This window comes from Balaenoptera borealis (genome assembly GCF_965194805.1).
Source record: "Balaenoptera borealis genome assembly, chromosome: 6".
In the NCBI taxonomy this organism is placed as follows: Eukaryota; Metazoa; Chordata; class Mammalia; order Artiodactyla; family Balaenopteridae; genus Balaenoptera; species Balaenoptera borealis.
In genome coordinates this window covers 118,363,662-118,384,073 of record NC_138863.1, presented here as the reverse complement: position 1 = coordinate 118,384,073, position 20,412 = coordinate 118,363,662, and the positions used below count along the sequence as shown (strand labels likewise).

Genomic DNA, 20,412 nt, shown 5'->3' with positions numbered 1-20,412 from the left:
CTCCAGGTTACAGACACTCAGTGAACATTGTTCTGATTTATGAAGATGTTCATTGTTTTGTTTTTTTTTTGTTCATTGTTATCTTACAAAGCAACTTATAGGTTGGCAGTTCCACGGTCTTTCGATGGTTCAACAATTTCAGTTGGGATGCAGACTCTGTATATCTTTGTGATCTGCCATCTTGCATTGCCTCTTCTTCAGTTTATACTTTATGGCCACAGGATGGGCGCTCCAACTCCAGGGCACCATGTGCTCACAACATTGCCCCAGGAACAGTGGCGTCAAAACCCTTTCTTCTCAGAGATCTGTCTTTTTATCCTACAAGTGAAGGCCTACCATGATAGACTTCCCCTTATGAATCATTGGCCAGAACTACGCCCACCCCAAGACCAATCTCTGGCCAAGAGAGATGGACTTTCCACTGACTTAGAATGATCATGATTCACACCCTGGATGGTGGGTGGGGTTGCTTGCTTTCTTCTCTGTGATCCAGGCGTCTCTGTCCCCAAGCAGGAGGATGGAGAGGACTGCCTGCTGGGTTGACCACGAGCGACATCCAACATGCCTCCTACGCACGCTCCTTTCCCTGCCTGCCGTCTCCCCACATGCCTCATCTGCAACCTGTGCCTCTGATCTTTGTTTTCTTCCAGAGGTCAGAATCCCCAGTACACTGGTAGTTCTAAAGGGTTAAGAAGGAACCCCCTACAACATGTTTTCTTTGTTTTATTTGCATCTTCTGTCTTCCCCAATACGGCATGAAGTCTTGAAGTGTAAAGATTGTATCATATTCCTTTTTGTCTCTAGCGTCCAGCACAAATCCTGCTTGACGGTTTCTGTTCACAATAGGTGTGTTAAATGAAATAAGTGCCTGAAACCTGAAATTTAATGAGAAAATCATGCAGATTGGGGTAGGAATTCAATAAAAAACCTGTGTTCAATAAAAAACACAGGTCCAATAAAAAACCTGTGAGTATAGAGTAGAAGAGTGATTGACCAAAATGCCTGATAGGTGGAAAATCAGATATTACCACCTAACTTGCTGTTGATTTGCAAAGTAATCTCCTGTGTATCTAGAGGCAGCATCTTCCAGGGAAGGGAGAAAGAGCTGATATATGGTGTGAATCAGCTGGGTCTAGCACAAACACAGCTGTGTGCAAGTGTGCGAACGTGTACCTAGTCAAGTGGGACTTTTCAATGCTCTGTAACCTTCAACTCCAATCTTGTGTACTGGCCTTTTGTCCACCTTCGCCTTGGGCCTTTGCCTTTTTTGTGTATTACCCTCCTCTTCCACCCAATGTACCCACAGACAAGGTTAGTGTCACGCTCATGTCTGTATTTCCTGCAATAAGAGTGCTGGGCCGTTGCACAGGAGAGCTCAGTAAATTCTTGTGGCACTGAATTGGATTTTCTCAGGAGAGGAGGAAAACACAAGTGGTCTCCAGCCGACACTAAGGCTTGCCTGCATGGGGAATCTTTAGCCAGCTTTTGGAGAGGTCATCTAGCATTGCCTGAAACTTCAATTCTTATTATGTGGTTCTTCTTCTTTTTGTTTTGTTCTGTCTTTTCTACCTTCTACACCACTGATTCCTTAAGCACGCTGGCATGTATGGAGCCATAGGCAATGATTATTGCCCAGGATTGGGGAATCCTTTGAAAAGGTTTTTTTCTTTTTTCTCATAGAATGCAGTAGTTAAGGCTGACACTCTCATTAAGCCTATTTCCTCACTCTCTGAATTGCTATATGCTACATGCTCCTAAGAATGAACTGTCAAAACCACATTCAAAACCCATTCAAAACCACACACTGTACATTCAGTCCAATTCATTAGATTCCCTCCAACTTGGGACTCTTATGTGCCTGCACATAGGTAATTAACACCAATTTCCCCAAGAATGAGGAAGGTTGGAATCATGGGATGACATATTTATTTGATTTATAATGTGACTATCTTATAAATTGCATAAATCTTTGGTATTTGTGGATGGAATATCTCAAGGTTGACATTATTCTAGGTGTACAGGAAGTAGATGTCTGACTAATGGACCTCACAGAGATCAAGACAGAAGGGAGAACAGTAGGCAAGTGGGAAGAGGTCAAACATGGGACAGCAAACTTTTCATCCACTCCCTCTACCATCCCCCTTAGGTTTTTCCATGTGCCAAGGATGGATAAGTCTGAGGGCATCACTAAGGCAAGAGCCCATGGAATTCATGGTTCGTATGAGCACTTGATGAGATTGAAAACAATTAGATGGAAATGCAAGAAATGATTATTAGACCTTCTATTACTTGGAGCCTAGTGATATTTATACATTTCTAAAATCCAGTGAAGATCATTAATTCTGATAATAATTCTAATATTAAGCTCACATTCATTGTTATAGCTTTCTGAATATGTCTGGTGCTGAGAGGATGGATTGGTGCATTGGGTATATTTGCTTGAGACGGACAAAATGTGAACCACGTGGAAGAGAATGCTGTTGTGAAATACACATCTGGATTCTGAAAACCTGACTCTTTCCCTAATGAACTGACCTTGGCCAATGTATTTAGTCTCAGACTCAGCTTCTTTCATGTGATAAACTAGGGAATTACCACCTATATCTTACTCAGCATTCGTGTGAGGGTCAAATGAGGTCACACATGTAAACAACATGAAACAGTGCCTGGTATCTGGCAGAAGCTCAATACATGTTAATTCTCTTCATTGTATGCAGTAAGCTTTTAAAGTGTTAACACAGTGTAATAGGATGTTTTAATGGGACTCTTTCTGTCTTTATTTTGGCTGATACCCAAGACATTAAGTGCCAAAACCTCCCATATAACAAAGCAAGATGCTCTATTGTTGAAGAAGGACTTGCAAAGGAAATTAAAGTCCATAAGCCCCTCATCCATGTTGGGGGATGTGGCTGAGATAGGAATGCTCACCAATATCTCCTGTGCTTCCCTTCATTTCCTGGCCTCCTTGCAGGTAAGCGGGGCCACAGGACTGTTCTGGCCAATAGGCTGTGAAGGGATGGGACACTTGTCACTTTTAGGCCCAATCGTAGAAGAGTGGGTGTGGCTTCTACATGCACTCTGTTCCCTAGTCTTGGTGTTGTGGCTAAGCCACAAAACTGAAATTGCCTGGAATCCTGGGTCACCTGATAAGCAACAGCCCTCACAAGACATCCCGATTCTCAGCAGGCTTCTCCTGAGAGTGGAATAAAGTTTTGCTAAGCTACTGACATTTGGGGGTTAATTTGTTATTGCAGCTTAATCTGTCTATGTAAGGAGAAGCTGGAAAGTCAAGAGAAGACTTCTTTGGGGAAGTTGTCAAAATGTTGTAGTGTGTTCTTTCCCTTGTCCTGATGGGAAAGGGGAGGTGGGTACTTCCCTTTCACTTCTACCTAGTGAGAGGGACTTCAGAGGGAGCGTGCAGAGAGCTGGACCTCTTCATCTGGGGACCATGAGGAGGCACGGAGACTGTAGGATCCAGAGTTGGGAGTCTGAAGGTGAGATCCTGTGGCCAGTGGGAGAGCTGGCTGCTTTGGGAGCAGGCTATGCTTCCAGAGTTTGTGAGACAAGGATGAATGAGATGAATTAAGAGCCAAGTGGAAGAGACCTGGCCTAGAAGGACTTTGCTCAAGCTGACTACTTGTAGGGGCATTAGGACCTAAGAGAGTCAGGCTGTGTCTGGGAAGGCTGCAGGGGCAGGGCTGAGGAGGGAACCCCAGGCAGCCAGTTGGAGGAGAGGACACCAACCATCGGGCTCTGAAATACCCGTGCAAAGGGGCCCCGAGAGGAAGAATCAGCCTTAACCCTCTGCCGCAGCTGGAGGTCATCCTTTCCTGCCCATGAATTCTCCTCCGTTCTGCCCCTGGAGGAAGCAGAGATGTCTCTTTGAGTTGAGGAAATGGCCAGATGCTCTAGGTGGGGAAATGGAGAATGTGGCCTTGACCCCCTCCTGGATGAAGAAGCAGCTTTGCTGTTAAGTACCGATGAGAGTTTGACTCTTGCTTGAGACTGAATAGTTATATTATGAAAAAAGATTGGGAGTCTAAAAGTAGAGAATTTTTTAAATATATAAGAATGACAGAAAAAATAGAGAAAACATTTTTAATATAAATAAGAATTAGTCCCACAGAGCAGATTTGAAAGAGCAGAGTGGAGAAAAATGTGTGATTTTTAAAAAAAATTTTGTTTTGCTGCACTTCCTCTTTCAAAGATATGGTTTCACAAGCATCACGTATGATACTATTGATTACATTAAAAGCAAAACACCCGAAACAGAGCAGTAATCTGAACTATGTAATAGGAGAGAGGTCTTTTCTTGAGCGATGTCACAGAGTATGACAGTGAATAAGGTATCATTCTTCTAATTATAGAACATAATCTCCTAATATGGGATAGGCTACCAAGAGCCAAAGGTTCATGAGCCTTCTGTATAGTGTCTTAAACACTTAAAACAGTGTCTTTTAAAAAATCAATTAATTGTAATGCAAAATTGCTTGATAGTTAGAGCTCAGAGAAAAATTTAACAATGATTTTCCTAAATGCCCTTTATTCTCTGCAGCGATAAAAACAGCAAAACTAGAGATTATACTCTACAAACATGTTCCATGAAGAAACAGGTACTACAATTCTTGCCTTTTTAAAATGGTGTGTTTTTTATCCTCCTCTAAAATGTTTTCCATTATCTACTGTTCCCCTGTAAGAGCAGCAAATAGTGTGGTGATAAGCTCAGTAATTATGGACACTAGGTTCTGGAAGATTTTTGTAGCTGGAGTCAATGGGCAGCATTACTATCTGAGGCCACCACACTGGGTTAAGTGTCCTTCAGGATGAATCTTCAGAGGATCTCAGTGTGTCTTCCGTGTCACCAGTAGAGCCTAGTGGGGGTAGTGTTGGGTAATGGGTAAATGAAGGGCTTTGAAGATGGCTTTGGAGATGGCAACCCCCAGACCAGCCCAAACTCTTCTCCCTGATGACTGTGCAATTTTGGGCAAGTCACTTCACTTACTTAAGGCTCAAGTTTCTTCTTCAATAATATGGTTATTACCTACCGAGGGTTACTCTGAAGGTTAAATGTAATAACACACGTAAATCGCTAATACAGTGCCAGGAAAATAGGGTGAAAAAGGTTAATAAAATAAATAGAATTATTTCAGGCTGATTATACAATGACATTAACTAGAAAGATAAAAGAATGGATGATGCTATAAGGATAAACCAATAATGATGAAATGAAAATTGGATAACTGTGAAAGGAGACAATGATAAACAGTGTAAAATTTATCCAGTTATAACAAAATGTGCATATGTCACAGTCCAAAGATACACAGTTTCCCTCTTTCAAATTATTTTATAACTATGAGAGACCTGAAATTTCCTTTTAAAATTCAGGAAGGAATTAATTATTTAACCTATTTAGGACTATTCCTTCTACATTGATGTACAGAAAGCGCTTCACACATTAGAAGAACCACCACAGTCTGCTTCTGTCTTGTTTTGTGGTTGTACTCTGCTTGGCTCGCATCAGAGGATTCTCAAAGGCTTTGTTGATAGTCCCTTCCAAACGTGTTATTGGCTCTCAAGCTGTAGTTGAATTACCTTAAAAAGGCGGGCGCGTGCTTCTCTGAACTGAACTCATTGCCCCCTAGGGCCTTCTGTTTCTAGAAACATAGATACATTTTTAATCTCTCTCACTTGCATACAAAGATGGCAGGGGATTGCTCCTTGCCAAGCGACTGGGTGTTTTAACCCAATGGAAAGATTGCAAATTCCTAGGAATAGCCAAACTGCTGCTTTTCCCTCCAGAGCCCAAGGATCTTGGGTTCACGTCTGTGGCCGTTACTTGCAGAATTGGACACTGTCTGCAGCTTTGAACTTGCTGCCATTTGGCCTGGGCTCAGAGCTCTGGGCTTCCGCAGAGGCAGTGGTGTGTGTGGGGAGGGACTCGGCCGTTTGGTTTTTCCTGGGCATCTGCTGGAGGAGATTCAAGGTGGAAGGAAAGAGCGGAAACAGAAGCTCCCAGTGACACAGCGCGCCCATCTCCATTCATGCCCAAGTTTGTGCATCTAGGTGCTCTCTGGCTTACAGATTATTTAGACCCTTACTTTTTTTTGCCCTTCCCTAAACGGGGTGCCATCTGACCCTCCTCTATGAGTGTTGCTTCTCAGACAGTGACAGTGACAGATAATAAACATAAACCATCCATTTCCTCCTGCCAGCAACTCTCTAATGCTCAGAAAGGCATATGTGTGGCCATAATACATGGTGGCACCCTCTCTTCTCTCATTTATCTGCTGCAGCCCTTATTCTACTGCCCTGTGTTTACCTTCATCATTAGTAACCTCCCAGAGGTCACAAGCAGGACTCATCTCTTTTTCTTTTGTTTTCCTCCCGTTATAAAAAGAACACATCAATTTTTGACTCTTTGGAAAATTTGAAAACAAGTAATTAAAATGCTATTCTGAACCCCACCACTGAGAGATACTGGGTATTTATGTTGTGTTGTATTTCCATCTTGGTTTGACCTTGTGCATGTATACAATTGAAATCACACTACATATTAAGTTTTATGTCTTGTTTTATTTCACTTAACATTATATTGTGAGCATTTCCTTAGACCGATAAGCATATTTCTCATAACTTGAGTGGCCAATACTGTTCCACTGTACAGGTATTTCTGATTTATTTAACCTTTCCCTTGTTGTATGTAATTTTTCACTGTCGTAGACGATGCCACAGTGAGCATCTTTCCCGTAAATCTTTGCTGTTCCCACAGAGGATGGGATACACAGTGCTAAACACTTTCCAGAGAACTTGTATGAATTTACAGTCCCTTCAGCCGTGTCTCAGAGTTCCATTTCCACCAAACTCCCTCCATTGCCATGAAGTGTCATATTTTACTGCCTATTTTAGAAAAAGGAAATGACACTCCACTGTTATTTCCATATACGTTTCCTGGATAATGAATATAATCTGTACAGCCTGCTTTACTTATTTGGGGTACAAATGTGATTATATTGCTCTAATTACCCCCAAAGGATGATTTCAGCATTTATAGCCAATATGAGCAGGGAGTTCAATATGTCCTCTTTTTTTTTTTTTTTTTTTAACATCTTTATTGGAGTATAATTGCTTTACAATGGTGTGTTAGATTCTGCTTTATAACAAAGTGAATCAGTTATACATATACATATGTTCCCATATCTCTTCCCTCTTGCCTCTCCCTCCCTCCCACCCTCCCTATCCCACCCCTCTAGGTGGTCACAAAACACCTAGCTGATCTCCCTGTGCTATGCGGCTGCTTCCCACTAGCTATCTATTTTACATTTGGTAGTGTATATATGTCAATGCCTCTCTCTCACTTTGTCCCAGCTTACCCTTCCCCCTCCCCATATCCTCAAGTCCATTCTCTAGTAGGTCTGTGTCTTTATTCCTGTCTTACCCCTAGGTTCTTCATGACCTTTTTTTTTTCTTTCTTAGATTCCATATATATGTGTTAGCATATGGTATTTGTTTTTCTCTTTCTGACTTACTTCAATCTGTATGACAGACTCTAGGTCCATCCACCTCACTACAAATATCTCAGTTTCGTTTCTTTTTATGGCTGAGTAATATTCCATTGTATATATGTGCCATATCTTCTTTATCCATTCATCCGATGATGGACACTTAGGTTGCTTCCATGTCCTGGCTATTGTAAGAATGCTCAACATCATTAATCATGAGAGAAATGCAAATCAAAACTACAATGAGGTATCATCTCATACCGGTCAGAATGGCCATCATCAAAAAATCTAGAAACAGTAAATGCTGGAGAGGGTGTGGAGAAAAGGGAACCCTCTTGCACTGTTGGTGGGAATATAAATCGATACAGCCACTATGGAGAACAGTATGGAGGTTCCTTAAAAAACTAAAAATAGAACTACCATATGACCCAGCAATCCCACTACTGGGCATATACCCTGAGAAAACCATAATTCAAAAAGAGTCATGTAGCACAATGTGCCCTCTTGAGGCCTCGCAGCCAACATCCCCATCCCTGCCTCATCTGAGAATCCACAGGGAAGAATTCGTCTGACTTCTGAACGCCTGGGAATAAGGTAACTGGAAAGCCTGATCAGTACCTTCTGTCAGAGGCTGCAGAGGGGGTGGCTATTGAAGGCTTGCCCTGAGCAATTCAGGTCCTTGTCCACATGCCCCACACATACTCACTCACTGTGTTCAAGCTCAGCCATGGTGTCAGGTTGGCTGGCTTGGGGGTGAGAGTCATGCTTAGAGCACTGTCCCATGCTACCCCAGATCTAGCCTGTGAGCTTCAGGGACCCTATAGTGCCTGAGCCATTAGATGCCTCCCACCTTTTGGTGAGGTCCTTTTGGTGCCCTGAACATCCTTTCTCTCCACAGACTTTAAGGGCCAGGAACACCTGGTCCAGCCAAGGTGCTAGTTTAGAATCTGGGAGCTGGGGAGTGGGGGCCAAGACTGTGATCTCAGAAGGCTCTTGGGCTGTTCATGAAGCGGATCCATTCCTTCCAAGATATCTGTCTACCAGGTGGAGGGAGCTTCTCCTAAAACCTGGGTGTGAGAGTATCCTCTGTGGGTTTACTGCCTGACTTTGAATCCTGGCTTTACCATTTCTGAGCTGGGTAATCTTGTGCAATTTGCTTAATCTCTTTAAGACTCAAATTCCTCATCTGTGAGAGAGGATTTATTTAAATACCTTCCTCTTAGGATCCCTGTGAGGATTAAATGAGATAATCCATGTGAAGTGTATAATGTCCCTGGCACAAAGACACACAACATAAGTTAGCCACAAAATTATTATGCTATATAAAACTCAAAAGGTCCTGTTGCACCCAAATGAAAGTTTTGCTACCAGGGGACTTCTTCTCCATTATGTGGAGAAGCTGCTGGAAACTTATTTCTTGTTTTAAAAATCTGTCTTAAATTCATTGATTAGTAAAGTTAAACATCAACCCCCCACCAGCCCCGGCATTGCTATATTTATTTGCTCTTTGGAGAATTGTCAGTCAAAGCGTTTCCTGTTTTCTGCTTTCTTTTTATTTTTTAGTTAAACTTTTTATTTTGAGATAACTGTCTATGCAGTAATAAGAAATAAGACAGAGAGATTCCATTTAACCCTTGTTTCAGTTTCTTGAACATCTGTGCGTGTGTGTGTGTGTGTGTATTTATTTTTTCCAGCTTGTTTCTCTCTGTTTTTCAGATTATATCATTTCTATTTTTCTATCTTCAAGGTCACTAATTCTTTCTTCTGTCCTCTACATTCGATGTTGAGTCCATTCACTGATTCTTATTTAGTTTTTCTATTTTCTTATTCTAAAATTTCCGCTTGGTTCTTCTTTATATCTTCTGTTTCTTTGCTAAGTCTTTCTATGTCTTCATTTGTTTCAAATGTGTTCTTAACTGTTCATTGAAGCATTATACGATGGCTGTTTAAAAACCTTTGTCAGATAATTCTGACATCTCTGTGTGGGTATCTATATTTTCACCATTCTAGCTGAGGTTTTCTTAGTTCTTTGTGTGATGAGTGCTTTTTGATCAAAACCATTTGGGGTATTATGTTATGGACTCTGGGTCTTAGTTACACCTTCATTTTTAGCTGGTGTTTGTAGCATCGCTCCATCCGAGGAAGGGAGCCCACCCTCGTTACTGCCAGGGAGGGGTGGGAATACCAAGTCCCCTATACACTCTGTTGACCTCCAAGGGTGGGGAAGCTCTTCCTTACTGCTGGGTGAGGGTAAGAGATTGGCTCACCACGAGGTCTTTACCCTACCCTTGCCTGCGAGGGCAGAGATACATTGTCACTGATCCCACATAGCCTCCAGGGTCGGGGGCAGGGTGGCTTCATTCACACTGGGTGGTGGTGAAAGCCCTGACTCAATGCCGGGGGTCTTCTGAACCCCAGCATGGTGCCTTGTTACTGCTGGTATGTTACTTACTTGGTGCTGTTATATTGCAGCCTTCCCACATGGTCTCCATAACATGGGGGTGGGGGACCACATTACTGCCTATTACATGCCTGTTACTGCAGGCAACTGTACTGCTTGTCCTGCTCCCTACTCTGCCTTTTCTGCCATCGCCCTGGTGGAAGAGTTCAGAGACCTTCTACCAGACCAATGAAGATGGATGTCTAAGCTCCCCACCTGGCCTTTGCTGGCATGGGTGGGGTGGGCCACAGTTTTATCTGTGATGTTTAGCTGGAGGAGAGCATTATGGTCTAAAAGTTATCTGTCTTGCTAGGCTGCTCCTTGCTAGGCTTTCCTTAGGGAGAGAAGACTTTTGGGGGATCTTTTTTTGGGTCTGCATCCATTGGCCTTTCCAGGTTGCCAGCTTCTGAAGCTCCAAGTCTGGGGTATGTATATGGGGCAAAAAGAAAACCCAGGGAGCTCACCACTGTGTCATTTCTCAGGTCCAAGGTTCCTAGCTGGTCTGCCTTCTTCCCTCCATCTTTCAGAGTCTTCTTGTTTGTTTTACCTATAAGTTCAGGGGTTTTAGCTGTACTTAGTGGGAGGATTAGGGAAACGTATGTTCCCCAGAAGTGAAAGTTTCTCTCTGCCTCCTTTTCAAAAATAAAGTTTTATTGTTTTCCTTATAAACTTTTCAGAAATCAAATATTAAGGATATCAACCTTCTGAATGTCAGAACTGTAAAAAATATCTTTTCCTATATGTGGTTATTTGTATGCTTGTTCAAGACCTGTGCTACATTCACTTAAAAAAATCATATTGATGTTAGTGGTGATGGTGATGATGATGAATCAGAAAGTATTGGCTAAAATCAAGTGCTTAGATCTTTAGCCAAATTGAGTTCTGTAGGTGGTCTCCTGTTGCCATAGATAATTTTGAATCAGCTCCAGGGGAGTGAAGTCTTGGTAGCAGATTCAAGGTTTGGCATGTCCCTGTCCTCCAGGAGGAATTGAGACTTTCAAGGGACTGACCAGGAGGCTGCTGGCAATTTGGCCTCCAGGAGGGCTGAGGAAGTTCCTATCAGCAATCCATGCTGGCTCTGCCGAAGGATCTTGATGACACCTTAGTGCCTTTACAATCAGAGCGGCAGTGAACAGCTTGTTCCCTTGGCAAAATGCTGGAGATCTGCCCTTTCTAACTCCAATGCTGCAAAATTGAGACTCTTGGACTCAGCGACTTTGGGGACATTATTTATATGACACTTCTACGTACCTGCTGGGCTTTCTGGTCCCTCCAATCAGGGGAGACCCTCAGGAAAAATGTGACCCTTGGGATGATGGTTTTGGGTGATTCTAACTCCATTTTTGCCCTTCATTCATTTATTCATTCATTGAACCATCTATTCCATTGTTTATCTACTTATTAGAGAACTACCTTATTTTCAGGAGGCATCAGGGAAACAAATGAAAAACATCCTTTTTGCTGATAGGATGATCATAAGTAGGGAAGACGGTGACCATTACATTTACAGCCATGATGGAAAGAAGTACAAGGTCGTCCCAGAGTGCAGAGCAGGCTAGTGATAGACTGTCAGAAAGGGCTTCTGGAAGGAGATGACACGTGGGGTGAGTCTTGTTGGGGAAAAGGAATTAGCCAAGTGAAGAGGGAGCAGGCGTGCAAGGTTGACCACTGAAGCAGAGGGATGTGGTTCCAGGATGGTGGGACCACAGAGTGGGAAATGCCAGGTGTGTGAGAGGTGAGCCTGAGAGGCAGAGGGGTTTGGTGCTGCAGGACTTTATTGTCAGGCTACCGCGCCTGGATTTCAGCCTAAAGACAACATACAAGCATGAAGGGGTTTTATGCAGAATAGTAGCACAATATTCCAGAAAGCTCATTCTGACTATCATGTGGAAGAAGAATGGATTGGAGAAGGATGGACCTTTGTCTTGAATATAATCACTGGCCACTTCAGTCTTGGAGGAAATCAGTATGTTCATTTGTACCAAAATGTGAGTGATTTTACATGATCTTAAGAACAGTATTTTTGTTGTTATTGTCGTAAATGAGGATTGGGAGAATCTGATTTTGTGGTGAACCCTCAAACCATACCATGTGGGTGAGAATACATTTGCTGAGGTTTGAGATCTGCTGGCCAGTCCTTCGCATAAACTGCAGGTAACCGAGGGCTGTTATCATCAGATGAATTCCTTTCCATCCATCTGTTTATGTAAATAACAAGAAGGGCCTTTCTTGTGAGCTGTGAAGATTGTCCTGAAGGAGAAAACAGCTGCTTTTCAGTGTTTTGGAAGAATGATAAGAACTGATGGTAAAAGAGGGGAAAATGAAGGCCACTTCCCATTCATTTCCTTCCTTTGGATCAGAAACTATGAAAATGTAAATCGAACCTTGAAACACTCAAGCAGAAATGGGAAAACAAAGGACAAAGGCTGTTTGAGACACAGCTAGTGAGTTTGGGGAGGCTGGGAGGTGGGGGAGATATTCGCTGTCCCCAGGAAACAATATCGCTTTCATCCAAAGGAAGAAAAAATAAGTTCTCTAGTTTCCCATGTCCTGAGGCTGAATTTAATTAAAGCAAGAAAGGGCAGAGAGAAGTGATAAATAAAACAAAACCTAGATCTGTAGGAAACTGCCCTAGAGAAGTTAGAGGAGAGTGAGGCTGGTAATCATCATTACATGAGGGATGAGATATGTCAAGGGTAGAGGATGTCGTGTGGACAATATAATGAAGCACCATATGGGAGGAGATAGTAAAATCCAAACACCTTTTATAATAGCAGAACTAAGATGCAGGGTGCATGCATGAGCACTGGTTCTTTTCAGTTTGACAAAACGGATCTTTGAAGTCTCCCTCTTTATCAGCCTGGGGGATGAAAGCAGTGGTACCTGCAAGGTGATGCCCTTGGCTGAGGGCCACTTAAGTGTCATTGGAGACGTGAGAGAGGAAAACTGAGTGGTGGATAATTTGTATGGTAAGGATCGCATTTCAGATGATCTTGGGGAAAAGGTAATATACTCCAAAACATAACCAAAGGTAACGGGAATGCCTGGAGCAATTGAAAATCCAAGTTCTCAAATGCGGGATGGCAACCCCAGGTTTGCCACTTTTGGGCTGGGTGACTTTGGGCAAGTCACAACTTCGCTATTCATCAGTCAGTCAAGGAATGGGGCTAAGGTACAATACCTCATTTTAGCTATTGTTAAAAGGATCAAATGAATTAATATGTGTAAGGCACTTAATTCCTGGCACACAGAAAATGCAACATATAAAAAACATTTTAAAACTATTGGATGAGGACTGTCTGCCCAAGTTATTGGGGTGTCTGGGGACTCAGTTTGAGACAGTATAAAAGCAAAAATGTCACTTGGACGCTCTGAGCCAACTTGTGGAAGAGTCTAGAATCAAGAGAGTGAGAAATCGGGCTTCCCTGGTGGCGCAGTGGTTGAGAATCTGCCTGCCAATGCAGGGGACACGGGTTCGAGCCCTGGTCTGGGAAGATCCCACATGCCGCGGAGCAACTGGGCCCGTGAGCCACAACTACTGAGCCTGCGCGTCTGGAGCCTGTGCTCCGCAACAGGAGAGGCCGCGACAGTGAGAGGCCCGCGCACCGCGATGAAGAGTGGCCCCCACGTGCCACAACTAGAGAAAGCCCTCGCACAGAAACGAAGACCCAACACAGCCATAAATAAATAAATTTAAAAAAAAAAAGTTCAGCTTTAAAAAAAAAAAAAAAAGAGAGTGAGCAATCAATACTAGCATCCTGTGGGGAATGGGAAAGGTCAGGATCATAAATGGATGGCGGAGCCGTGAGTCAGGGGTGGGCTGGAGAAGGCATGGAATCAGAGCCAGCATAGAGCGAGCTGACGGCAGTCTGTAAGCAGGGATTTGTGTCACTTTGTTCATTGCTATAAGCCTAGTGTCTAGAGCAGCGCCTGATACATAGCTGGCCCTCCCTAAGTGTTTGTTGAGTGAATGATTGAAGTGTTGAAAGGGCAGTGGGCATGTTGGCCTGGTTTAAAGGAACAGAATCAGGATGGGCAGATGTTACAGGGAAACAACCTTAAAGGCCACAGTAACTCCCACAGCAAGGAGTCTGAGTTCTCTGGGGTGTCTAGAATTAGAAAATCCTGAATTTGAGTAAGGAAGGCTGAGGAACATCAATTAATGTCTTTCTCTCTCTCTCTCTCCTTCCCACCTGCCTTTCCTCCTTCCTTTTGGATCTTTGGCTTTCATCTGCCAATCTACCCTGATATAAAGGAAGTGGTTGCCTTCTAATTTTTCTCTCTTCTGTGGATGGAGCAAGGACACAATCAAATGAGTTTAAGGAACAGTTAAGAGATTTCAGTTAGGTTTAAAGAAGAATTTCTTACCAGCAAGGAGTGCTCAATCCTGAAATCTGTTACAGAGGCAAGTGGGGGAAAACCTGGTCTAAAAGATCTCTGCCAGTAGCATAAATTCTCCATTCTCTAGAAAGCTCTGTGATCCTACATGAAAGAGAATGAACGAGGAAAACTCATGAGGGATCTCTGCCCAGGAGGATGTGGAAGTGAAGACGACCTTAAAGATGACTCAAAGATTTGCAGGCTTGCAAAATGGAATTGGGTGATGGGAGGGAAAGGCATGAAGTCCAAGGACCAGGCCAAGGCAAATGGCAGCATTCTCTTTTCAGCAGGTCAAAGAAGAGAGGGCATGAATCCTTGGTGTATTTATGGTTAGTTGCTAATTCTGGGGTTTTAGCCTGTTTGGGATATTGTGATAAGGATGTGTAGGATTGTGGTGGTGGTGGTGGTGGTCTTTGTGTAGGTGTGAGTAGGTGGTATATGTATGAGGATCTGTATGGATGTGTGTGTGTGTGTGTGTGTGTGTGTGTGTGTGTGTGTGTGTGGATGAGAATGAAAAACAGGTGTCTATATTTTCAAATGCTGCTAAAGTGCTTAGAGATCCTCATTGTGGGTTTCCATGGAAACATGAGATTTTATCTCAGAAACAAATGGCAGGATCCTGGAGAAAAGGGCATGGAAACTCACATTTAATATCTTTTTGTAATCTACTTATTTTTGTGCATTTGTGAGGGCAAGTAAGCTAGAGGATTGATCAAAATATTCAGAAATACCTTAGTGGTTATTTTAATAAAAAAAGGAGGACATTGGTCATTCGGCTTTTGTTTTACACAGCTTTCACATAACACAGAGTTTGTTTCTAAGATTCTCTCTTTGATTTCTTACTTTACTTCAGCTTGTGTACCAACCAATTCTTGTTAAATATTTATGGACAAGATTAAAGACTTTATAAAACTTAGCAGCTGGCAGCTGTCCTCCCCTAAAGGATAAAGCAGAGAGTTTTCATTTTAATTGGATAACTATGTGACAGAAATATCTAACCCTTAAGGGAAATACAAGAATTAAAATATGTAAAGCAATTTTCAAAAGAGAAAATCGCCTTTTACATTTTGTAGTTTTTATTTCCGTGTGTAGTTTGTGTGAAGGTGAAGTTACGGTGTTGTCTTTTATAGTTTCCTAAGGTTGAAGACATATTTCAATGTTTCAGAATGTTTCCTAATAAGATTCAGGCAGTGAAAAGACAATTTTGGTCCTTGATGTGACACAAAATCACTCATCATACTTCACTTCTAAGAATCTTTAACACAGCTGTCTCATGACCAAGTTGTAAAATGAGAGAGTAAACTGAAAATTTCTGGGGGGTGGAGGAATCCATTAAACTGGCTGTCTGACATTGAACGTAACCAACAACAGTTGAAAAAGTGTTTTTTCTTTTTTTTCCATTATTAAGCCAGCAATTGCCTGACGTTGAATAACCAAACTGTTTGTATTGAGCTTCTGACATTGATCTCATACTGTTTGAGAGATAGAAAGACATTCATTGATGTTCCTCAGCTGATCTTGGACAAGTCACTTCCCCTCTGTGGGTCTGATACTCAACCATAACATATGGGGCTTGGACAAAATATTTCCTAAGATTTTTTTTTTGTTTTTGAGGGCCTAAGTGTCTAAACCAGGGTCAGCAAGCAAGGGACCATGAACCAAATCCTGTCTCCTGCCTGTTTTTTTATAACCCTGAAAATTAAGAATGACATTTTAAAGTGGTTGGGGGAAAATCAATAGAAGATTAATATTTTGTGATACCTAAAATTATATGAAATTCAAATTTCGGTGTCTATAAAGTTTTATTGCAACAGATCCAAGCTCATTCATTTACATTGTTTTGTCCACGGCCGTTTTCACACCACAGTGGCACAGCAGAGTACTGTGACAGAGACCCTATGATTCTCAAAGCCTAACATATTCACTCTATAATCTTTGCAGAAAAAGGTTTCCAACTTCTACCTAAATGATTCTCAATCATTTAAAAGAATCGGTCAAATCATCTTGTTTTGATTGTTTGAACAGTAATGTTCTTAATAGAATGGATTACGTTTGGAAAAAGTTTTGTTAGATCTTTTCTCTGTGTTTAAAAGGGGGAAAATGTGGTTTTCTTCAAACAAACCGGGTAACTTTTTGACATGAACCAATTTCTCTGGGTAATTTTTCCTCTCTCAGCTTCATGTGGGGAGTGTTAGCTGCATTCCTGTAGGACTGGGGGAGGTGGGAGAATGTCACCTATGGACCAAAGGTTTCAAGAGTCCACTCCTTCAAGGTCTCCCTTGTTTACAAGGTCTCAGACCCAAGCTCTGAGAAAAACTCTTGACTGGCTGAAGTGCAAATGAAACCAATCACTAGCAGACCTGGGGAGGTAACCTTTATTGATCCTTTGCTCTCTGCCAGCCTCAGTGTTAGGCATTTGCATGCATAGTTTTTTAAAATTCTTTTTAATGACCTCATCTCCCAGGCGGGAGGGCCTGGGGCATGGAGAGTTTAGACAACTGGTAAGTAGAGGAGTGTAGATTTGAGCCTAGGTCTGTCTGACTTCCAAGCTCAAGTTCTTACAAAATCAACTTCATATTTACAAAAACTCTCTTCCCAGTAAGGAAGTAACCCAAAGAAACCACAAATAAGTCCAGAAGTCCTACATTTTTACATCATAGACAGGTCTAGGAACTTCTGTCAGTCTCTTTGGATGTGTCAAAACTCTCCCTAAATAGCTTCCAATCTCTGTTTTCAAGTGTCAGAGCTCTCCTTGATGAGACTTTGTTTGTTTTGCATGGTATGGCTTCTGTTGTTGGCATCCCACTGTTTTTAAGGGCTGACTCCCAGTGTGCAGAGCTCCCAGGAGGCCTGACACTTTGCTGGCTGTTGGCAAGTGGCACCCCGTCTATCCAGTCTGCTAGGAACCTTCCTACACTGGCTGATTACATCTTCCTCTGAGCCCCGCATCTGTCTTTTCCTTCATGTCCAACATTCTGCCGTGGAGCGCCATTGGACTGTAAGCTTCTTGAGGGAAAAGATGCAGGAGAAAATCTGAGAAGTCCTATTCCCCTCCCTGCTCTCTCTGCCTTCCCTGTCTGCGTTCTGCCCCTACTTCATGAGCAGTGGCAGAAGCATCTTCCATTCGTTTCTTTAGTTAAGCCTTGGCCACGTTGGGATGAGCCATTTCCAGCATCCATCTTTGGCAGCCTGTGGCAGTGCTGGGTGGATGGACCCACATGTTTATGAGCATAACGTGAGGCCCAGGCCTCTCTCACAGTCCTGCGCCCTGATGCCCACCCAACATGCAGGGTGGGCTGAGTGGTTAGGCCGAGGGTCCCTGTTCTCTGCAGCTGGGCTCTAGGCATAGAGGAATAATGCAGACCGTTTTGAACATCTACTACGTGCCAGACATTGTTCCAAGCACTTTATAGGTATTATCCTACTTAAGTCTCAGAACCCTGCCCATTTTAGAGGTAAGGAAAAGGATGGAGAATAGTTAAGCAACCTGCCCAATATTATAAGCTGGCAGAGCCAAGAATTAAACCCAAACCTTCCAGCTCCAGAAACCAAGCCGAGACAAGCTGAGTGGCTTGGTGTTTTTCAGCTACCAAGAGTTCATTCCAAAATCTCTGGCAAAAAATGTGCAACTTCAATGAATACTTTTCACTCAGGTGTTGTTATTCAGATCCCCAGCTTTGTTTTCTTAGGGGAAAAAATCCAACTGAGAAAGGATCATACTTGGAGTCATCTGAAAAACAATTTGATAGCTGTGATTGTTGTTTAGAAATGAAGCCCTTTCTCACTTTGTGCTCCTGGAGCCTTTATTTCTGTGTGTGGGGGGTGGGGGAGGTGGGGAGTTGGATGAGCTGTGAAAATAAGTGGATTTTCTCTGATGTCTAATCCACTAATTATGCAGAGCAAAATTGGATCACACTTGTAATTCAGTTTTTATTGTTTGCATTAAGAAATGCTATTGGCAGAGCTGTGAACAGGAAAAGGGAGAAGGACGTTGCAAATCATTACTTAATGTGAACAGAGTGAATGGTAATTTTATGGGGGGAGGTTTGGGCAAGGTGTTGCATTTGGACTGCTCGGTGTAGTTAATGGAGCTGTAGCAGTGGTGGCTAAAGTGGCAGCAGAGAATATTAAGGAAAGTAAAATGGAAAGAAATTTGAATATAAGTCATAATGACTACTCTTATGCTTGCATACAGGATGAGGAGTAAAATGCAATGCATGGATTCTTTGTCATTGAGTTTAAAGGAACTGTCACCCCCAAATTGTCTCTAATGATAGAAATTTCAGAAAGGTGATAAACTTTTGGGTGAAAAACTCAGAGCTCACCAGTATTTGGACCTTTCTTCAAGTTTGCTTAGAGCCCAAGGCTACCACCTCCTCCTTTGTGTGTAATAATAGTGCTCATCTCTGTCATGGGATTACTTTTATGCCCCAAACATCTTGAAGCTATTGGGGGTGTACCTCCCTCCAGTCTTCATGGCTTACCAAGTGCCATCAAACACTAACATTCTAAGGAAAACATCAAGAAGGTGAATTTTGACTTAGAAAAGAGAAAGACCCAGAATGAAAGTAGCCTTGGGTGGAATGTATGTGGGGAAAGGAAAGTTTTCTAGAAAGTTTTTATGGTGTTGAGCTGGGATTGTCTCTGCCTAGTACTTTTGCTCACATCTCTCTCTCCCTCACTCTCTGTCTGCCTGTCTGTGTCTTTCTATCATTTCTTACTAGGAATGATAAAATTATCTTTCAGAAAGAGGCTTGCTTCAAAGCCTGTAGTTCAATTTGGGGCCCAGTTGACACCATTCTCCACTTGGGACAGTGTGTTTCTGCCATGTGCCCACTGGGCAGGTACCACCCCATCTCCCAATTATGAGAATGAAAAATGGCTCCAGACGTTGCCAGATATCCCCTGCTGGGAATGTTGCCCTTGGTTGAGAACCACTGGGGTAGCCCATCTTTTTTATTCACTGTGTTAAACTCACCGATGGAGGATGGAAATTGAGGAGAAAAGAGGAAGTCTAGTCCTTGTGGATTTTCCCCCCATGACTTGCCCATCCTTCCTTAGAATTGGAGTTTTTCTAGAAGTTTATTCAGAAGCTGACTGTGTTTTCATTCCTTCTCCAGGAAGGAGTTGCTTATGGTAACTCTACATTTAACCTCTTGAGGACCTGCCAGAATGTTTTCCAAAGCAGCTGCACTCTTTAACGCAGGTTTTGCAAATGCTGTTTCCTGTGACCCCCCTTCTCCCATTTCCTCCTCTTTTAGAACTTGTCTCAAATATCACCTCCTCAGGGACACCTTAGCTGACCTTCAAGACTAGTTCAGGCCTCTTTATTACATGCCCTCATCACAACAAAATTAATTTTTGTGTAAAGTTTTATTAACTTTGAGACTCTTTGTGCCTCAGTTTATCCATTTATGTATTTATTTGTAAAATAGGGGTAATGCTGTCTAAATTACACATGAGAATACTAGAGTTAAAATGTCTAGCATCTCAAAGCCTAGCACATAGTAGGGCTAAAAATGGCAGTTATTATTTTAATATTCTCTGTATGGAATATAAGATCAGAACCATGACTGCACATTCGTTAAGCATGAACCAGATATAACTTGTTTTCCCACAGTTTTTTGTTCATAGCTAGTTGATACTTGCTTTGTGTTTTGTTGCTTAGAAATGTTCACCAGCAAACAAACAGGTGGCAGAGTTGTAAGAGAATATAATAGAAAGAAGATGTAAATAGAAAAAATTCTATTTATTAATTTATTTGAATTGGGAAAATGGCTAATATTTGATTTTAGAAGGAAAGACGTTAGTTTAGCTAAAGGAATCCCAGCACTGGGTGGGGCATATTTTATGAACCATGACTCTTAACAACATATACAAAGATTTTTTTTTTTTTTTTCATTTGCATACCATTAGTCCCTCAGACTCCTGAAGAGCCAGTCCTCACATATCCTTCTGCTTTTTTCCCCTGAAGCTTGGCCAAGGCAGAAGCCAGTTCCCCAGTATGGCAGTGATACTCTCCGGCTGAGAACTGGACCACTGATCTGTTTCTCAGCAGCTCCCCAAGGCTGGCTATGCTGAGGAGAAACCACA

The 20,412-nt window shown here is 42.4% G+C and overlaps 1 long non-coding RNA gene across 6 annotated transcripts in view; it reads left to right on the top strand.

The window, feature by feature from the left end:
* LOC309631468 overlaps positions 1-20,412 on the top strand; it is a 102,757-nt gene that overhangs the window by 72,731 nt on the left and 9,614 nt on the right. For 2 of the 6 annotated variants that reach the window (XR_014246269.1, XR_014246270.1), the window contains one exon: positions 92-4,269. The exons of 1 other annotated variant lie outside the window; for it this stretch is intronic. This is a non-coding gene — a long non-coding RNA (uncharacterized lncRNA). Of the gene's footprint in view, positions 1-91; positions 4,270-20,412 lie in introns of those variants that run through there. 3 more of the 6 variants (XR_014246272.1, XR_014246273.1, XR_014246271.1) reach the window with 2 other exon arrangements.